This window comes from Symsagittifera roscoffensis, chromosome 9 (genome assembly GCF_963678635.1).
Source record: "Symsagittifera roscoffensis chromosome 9, txSymRosc1.1, whole genome shotgun sequence".
NCBI lineage: Eukaryota > Metazoa > Xenacoelomorpha > Acoela > Convolutidae > Symsagittifera > Symsagittifera roscoffensis.
In genome coordinates this window covers 7,956,138-7,962,796 of record NC_087070.1, presented here as the reverse complement: position 1 = coordinate 7,962,796, position 6,659 = coordinate 7,956,138, and positions in this window count along the sequence as shown.

Here is a 6,659-nt window from a genome sequence, read left to right as displayed (position 1 = left end):
CGGTCGAAACATAGATTGAGCTCAGTCGAAAAATTTGTCGACTACAGTCAAAAAACAGGTCGAGTTCAGTCAAAAAAATAGGTCGAGCTCAGTCGAAACATAAGTCGAGCTCAGTCGAAACATAGGTCGAGCACATTCGAAAGATAGGTCGCGCACAGTCAAAACAGAGGTCGAGTACAGTCGAAAAACAGATCGAGCACAGTGGAAACATAAGTTGAGCTCAGTCGAAACTTAGGTCGAGCACAGTCGAAACATAGATTGAGCTCAGTCGAAAAATTGCTCCAGCACAGTCGAAGAATAGGTCGAGCTCAGCTGAAACAAAGGTCGAGCGCAGTCGAAATATAGGTCGAGCTCAGTCGAAAAAAAAGGTCCAGCTCAAACGAAACACAGTAAAGCTCAGTCAAAAATTAGGTCGAGCTCAGTCGGAACAAAGATCGAGCTGAGTCGAAACATAAATCGAGCTCAGTCGAAAAATTGGTCGAGCACAGTCGAAGCATAAGTTGAAATCAGTCAAAAAATAGGGCTAGCTCAGTCGACACAAAGGTCGAGCTCGTTAGAAAGATAGGTCGAGCTCAGTCGAAAAACACGTCCAGCTCAGTCGAAACAGAGGTCGAGTACAGTCGAAAAACAGGTCGAGCACAGTCGAAACATAAGTCGAGCTCAGTCGAAACATAGGTCGAGCACAGTCGAAACATAGATTGAGCTCAGCCGAAAAAATTGGTCGAGCACAGTCGGAACAAAGGTCGAGCTCAGTCGAAACATAAATCGAGCTCAGTCGAAAGATAGGTTGCGCACAGTCGAAACAGAGGTCGAGTACAGTCGAAAAACAGGTCGAGCACGGTCGAAACATAAGTCGCGCTCAGTCGAAACTTAGGTCGAGCACGGTCGAAACATAGATTGAGCTCAGTCGAAAAATTTGTCGACTACACTCAAAAAACAGGTCGAGTTCAGTCAAAAAAATAGGTCGAGCTCAGTCGAAACATAAGTCGAGCTCAGTCGAAACATAGGTCGAGCACAGTCGAAAGATAGGTCGCGCACAGTCAAAACAGAGGTCGAGTACAGTCGAAAAACAGATCGAGCACAGTGGAAACATAAGTCGAGCTCAGTCGAAACTTAGGTCGAGCACAGTCGAAACATAGATTGAGCTCAGTCGAAAAATTGCTCCAGCACATTCGAAAAATAGGTCGAGCTCAGCTGAAACAAAGGTCGAGCGCAGTCGAAACATAGGTCGAGCTCAGTCGAAAAAAAAGGTCCAGCTCAAACGAAACACAGTGAAGCTCAGTCAAAAATTAGGTCGAGCTCAGTCGGAACAAAGATCCAGCTGAGTCGAAACATAAATCGAGCTCAGTCGAAAAATTGGTCGAGCACAGTCGAAGCATAAGTTGAAATCAGTCAAAAAATAGGGCTAGCTCAGTCGACACAAAGGTCGAGCTCGTTAGAAAGATAGGTCGAGCTCAGTCGAAAAACATGTCCAGCTCAGTCGAAACAGAGGTCGAGTACAGTCGAAAAACAGGTCGAGCACAGTCGAAACATAAGTCGAGCTCAGTCGAAACATAGGTCGAGCACAGTCGAAACATAGATTGAGCTCAGCCGAAAAAATTGGTCGAGCACAGTCGGAACAAAGGTCGAGCTCAGTCGAAACATAAATCGAGCTCAGTCGAAAGATAGGTTGCGCACAGTCGAAACAGAGGTCGAGTACAGTCGAAAAACAGGTCGAGCACGGTCGAAACATAAGTCGCGCTCAGTCGAAACTTAGGTCGAGCACGGTCGAAACATAGATTGAGCTCAGTCGAAAAATTTGTCGACTACAGTCAAAAAATAGGTCGAGTTCAGTCAAAAAATTAGGTCGAGCTCAGTCGAAACATAAGTCGAGCTCAGTCGAAACATAGGTCGAGCACAGTCGAAAGATAGGTCGCGCACAGTCGAAACAGAGGTCGAGTACAGTCGAAAAACAGGTCGAGCACAGTCGAAACATAAGTCGAGCTCAGTCGAAACATAGGTCGAGCACAGTCGAAACATAGATTGAGCTCAGCCGAAAAAATTGGTCGAGCACAGCCGAAACAAAGGTCGAGCTCAGTCGAAACATAAATCGAGCTCAGTCGAAAGATAGGTTGCGCGCAGTCAAAACAGAGGTCGAGTACAGTCGAAAAACAGGTCGAGCACGGTCGAAACATAAGTCGAGCTCAGTCGAAACTTAATTCGAGCACGGTCGAAACATAGATTGAGCTCAGTCGAAAAATTTGTCGACTACAGTAAAAAAAATAGGTCGAGTTCAGTCAAAAAAATAGGTCGAGCTCAGTCGAAACATAATTCGAGCTCAGTCGAAACATAGGTCGAGCACAGTCGAAAGATAGGTCGCGCACAGTCAAAACAGAGGTCGAGTACAGTCGAAAAACAGATCGAGCACAGTGGAAACATAAGTCGAGCTCAGTCGAAACTTAGGTCGAGCACAGTCGAAACATAGATTGAGATCAGTCGAAAAATTGCTCGAGCACAGTCGAAAAATAGGTCGAGCTCAGCCGAAACATAGATTGAGCTCAGCCGAAAGATAGGTCGCCCACAGTCGAAACAGAGGTCGAGTACAGTCGAAAAACAGGTCGAGCACAGTCGAAACATAAGTCGAGCTCAGTCGAAACTTAGGTCGAGCACGTTCGAAACATAGATTGAGCTCAGTCGAAAAATTTGTCGACTACAGTCAGAAAATAGGTCGAATTCAGTCAAAAAAATAGGTCGAGCTCAGCCGAAACATAAGTCGAGCTCAGTCGAAACATAGGTCAAGCACAGTTGAAAGATAGGTCGCGCACAGTCAAAACAGAGGTCGAGTACAGTCGAAAAACAGGTCGAGCACAGTCGAAACATAAGTCGAGCTCAGGCGAAACTTAGGTCGAGCACGGTCGAAACATAGATTTAGCTCAGTCGAAAAATTTGTCGACTACAGTCAAAAAATAGGTCGAGTTCAGTAAAAAAAAATAGGTCGAGCTCAGTCGAAACATAAGTCGAGCTCAGTCGAAACATAGGTCGAGCACAGTCGAAAGATAGGTCGCGCACAGTCAAAACAGAGGTCGAGTACAGTCGAAAAACAGGTCGAGCACAGTCGAAACATAAGTCGAGCTCAGGCGAAACTTAGGTCGAGCACGGTCGAAACATAGATTTAGCTCAGTCGAAAAATTTGTCGACTACAGTCAAAAAATTGGTCGAGTTCAGTAAAAAAAATAGGTCGAGCTCAGTCGAAACATAAGTCGAGCTCAGTCGAAACATAGGTCGAGCACAGTCGAAAGATAAGTCGAACACAGTCAAAACAGAGGTCGAGTACAGTCGAAAAACAGATCGAGCACAGTGGAAACACAAGTCGGGCTCAGTCGAAACTTAGGTCGAGCACAGTCGAAACATAGATTGAGCTCAGTCGAAAAATTGCTCGAGCACAGTCGAAAAATAGGTCGAGCTCAGCCGAAACAAAAGTCGAGCTCAGTCGAAACATAGGTATAGCTCAGTCGAAAAAAAAGGTCCAGCTCAAACGAAACACATTGAAGCTCAGTCAAAAATTAGGTCGAGCTCAGTCCAAACATAGGTCGAGCGCAGTCCAAACATAATTCGAGCACATTCCAAACATAAGTCGAGCTCAGTCGAAACATAGGTCGAGCACAGTCGAAAGAGAGATCGAGCACAGTCGAAACAGAGGTCGAGTACAGTCGAAAAACAGGTCGAGCACTGTCGAAACAAATGTCAAACTCAGTCGAAACATAAATCGAGCTCAGCCGAAAAATTAGTCGAGCACAGTCGAAACATTGGTCGAGCTCAGTCAAAAAATAGATCGAGCTCAGTCGACACAAAGGTCGAGCTCGTTCGAAACATAGGTCGAGCTCAATCGAAAAAGAGGTCCAGCTCAGTCGAAACACAGGTCAAGCTCAGTCAACAATTAGGTCGAGCTCAGTCAAAACATAGGCTGAGCACATTCGAGATATAGGTCGAGCACAGTCGTAATATAGGTCGAGCACAGTCGAAAAACAGGTCGAGCACTGTCGAAGCAAAGGTCAAGCTCAGTCGAAACATAAATCGAGCTCAGCCGAAAAATTGGTCGAGCACAGTCGAAACATAGTTCGAGCACAGTCGAAACATAGGTCGAGCACAGTCGAAACATAGATCGAGCACAGCCGAAACATAGGTCGAGCACATTCGACACAAATTCGAGCTCGTTCGAAACATAGGTCGAGCACAGTCGAAACATAGGTCGAGCTCAGTCAAAAAATAGGTCAAGCTCAGTCGACACAAAGGTCGAGCTCGTTTGAAACATAGGTCGAGCTCAACCGAAAAATAGGTCCAGCTCAGTCGAAACACAGGTCAAGCTCAATCAAAAAATAGGTCGAGCTCAGTCGAAACATAGGTTGAGAACAGTCAAGATATAGGTCCAGCACAGTCAAACTATAGGTCGAGCACAGTCGAAACATAGATCGAGCACAGCCGAAACATAGGTCGAGCACATTCGACACAAAGTTCGAGCTCGTTCGAAACAAAGGTCGAGCACAGTCGAAACATAGGTCGAGCTCAGTCAAAAAATAGGTCAAGCTCAGTCGACACAAAGGTCGAGCTCGTTCGAAACATATGTCGACCTCAATCGAAAATTAGGTCCAGCTCAGTCGAAACACAGGTCAAGCTCAGTCAAAAATTGCGTCGAGCTCAGTCGAAACATAGGTTGAGCACAGTCGAGATATAGGTCTAGCACAGTTGAAACATAGGTCGAGCACATTCGACACAAAGATCGAGCTCGTTCGGAACATAGATCGAGCTCAACCGAAAAATAGGTCCAGCTCAGTCGAAACACAGGTCAAGCTCAGTCAAAAATTAGGTCGAGCTCAGTCGAAACATAGGTTGAGAACAGTCAAGATATAGGTCGAGCACAGTCGAAATATAGGTCGAGCACAGTCGAAACATAGATCGAGCACAGGCGAAACATAGGTCGAGCACATTCGATACAAAGTTCGAGCTCGTTCGAAACATAGGTCAAGCACAGTCGAATCATATGTCGAGCTCAGTCAAAAAATAGGTCAAGCTCAGTCGACACAAAGGTCGAGCTCGTTCGAAACAAATGTCGAGCTCAATCGCAAAATTAGGTCCAGCTCAGTCGAAACACAGGTCAAGCTCAGTCAAAAACAAGGTCGAGCTCAGTCGAAATATAGGTTGAGCACAGTCGAGATATAGGTCTAGCACAGCCGAAACATAGGTCGAGCACATTCGACACAAAGTTCGAGCTCGTTCGAAACATAGGTCGAGCACAGTCGAAACATAGGTCGAGCTCAGTCAAAAAATAGGTCAAGCTCAGACGACACAAAGGTCGAGCTCGTTCGAAACACAGGTCAAGCTCAGTCAAAAATTAGGTCGAGCTCAGTCGAAACATAGGTTGAGAACAGTCAAGATATAGGTCGAGCACAGTCGAAATATAGGTCGAGCACAGCCGAAACATAGGTCGAGCACATTCGACACAAAGTTCGAGCTCGTTCGACACATAGGTCGAGCACAGTCGGAACATATGTCGAGCTCAGTCAAAAAGTAGGTCAAGCTCAGTCGACACAAAGGTCGAGCTCGTTCGAAACATATGTCGAGCTCAATCGAAAATTAGGTCCAGCTCAGTCGAAACACAGGTCAAGCTCAGTCAAAAATAAGGTCGAGCTCAGTCGAAACATAGGTTGAGCACAGTCGAAAAATAGGTCGAGCTCAGCCGAAACAAAAGTCGAGCTCAGTCGAAACATAGGTATAGCTCAGTCGAAAAAAAAGGTCCAGCTCAAACGAAACACAGTGAAGCTCAGTCAAAAATTAGGTCGAGCTCAGTCGAAACATAGGTCGAGCGCAGTCCAAACATAATTCGAGCACATTCCAAACATAAGTCGAGCTCAGTCGAAACATAGGTCGAGCACAGTCGAAAGAGAGATCGAGCACAGTCGAAACAGAGGTCGAGTACAGTCGAAAAACAGGTCGAGCACTGTCGAAACAAATGTCAAACTCAGTCGAAACATAAATCGAGCTCAGCCGAAAAATTAGTCGAGCACAGTCGAAACATTGGTCGAGCTCAGTCAAAAAATAGATCGAGCTCAGTCGACACAAAGGTCGAGCTCGTTCGAAACATAGGTCGAGCTCACTCGAAAAAGAGGTCCAGCTCAGTCGAAACACAGGTCAAGCTCAGTCAACAATTAGGTCGAGCTCAGTCAAAACATAGGCTGAGCACATTCGAGATATAGGTCGAGCACAGTCGTAATATAGGTCGAGCACAGTCGAAAAACAGGTCGAGCACTGTCGAAACAAAGGTCAAGCTCAGTCGAAACATAAATCGAGCTCAGCCGAAAAATTGGTCGAGCACAGTCGAAACATAGTTCGAGCACAGTCGAAACATAGGTCGAGCACAGTCGAAACATAGATCGAGCACAGCCGAAACATAGGTCGAGCACATTCGACACAAAGTTCGAGCTCGTTCGAAACATAGGTCGAGCACAGTCGAAACATAGGTCGAGCTCAGTCAAAAAATAGGTCAAGCTCAGTCGACACAAAGGTCGAGCTCGTTCGAAACATAGGTCGAGCTCAACCGAAAAATAGGTCCAGCTCAGTCGAAACACAGGTCGAGCACTGTCGAAACAAAGGTCAAGCTCAGTCGAAACATAAATCGAGCTCAG